Source organism: Arachis duranensis, chromosome 5 (assembly GCF_000817695.3).
Source record: "Arachis duranensis cultivar V14167 chromosome 5, aradu.V14167.gnm2.J7QH, whole genome shotgun sequence".
Classification (NCBI taxonomy): domain Eukaryota; kingdom Viridiplantae; phylum Streptophyta; class Magnoliopsida; order Fabales; family Fabaceae; genus Arachis; species Arachis duranensis.
This window is the reverse complement of record NC_029776.3, coordinates 98,254,827-98,255,207: the sequence shown is the minus strand read 5'-3', so window position 1 is coordinate 98,255,207 and position 381 is coordinate 98,254,827.

The window sequence follows — 381 nt, the reverse complement described above, 5'->3', positions numbered from 1 at the left end:
ATAATTATTTTTTGTTGATATAATATTATATATTTAAATATATGTGTGTAAAATTATTTTATATTAAAGTTTCTCTATATTTATTTAAAGATTACGAATTCGAATTTTATTCTTAATTTTAGAAAAAAAATAATACATTAAAATTAAATTATTATTAAATTATTTTCTATTTCAATTTTAAAAATAATTGTGTTATTTTTTGTGTAAGTGTTTATACTATATATAATTAAATTTATTATAATTCTTTTAGATAGATGAGAATTTATTAAATGAATGTCAAAAATAATTTTCTATCAAATATTTTTACACTGATAGTATAAAATAAATCCTTAAATTAAAATTCTATTCATTGAAATTCTATATATTGAACAAAATGGGATC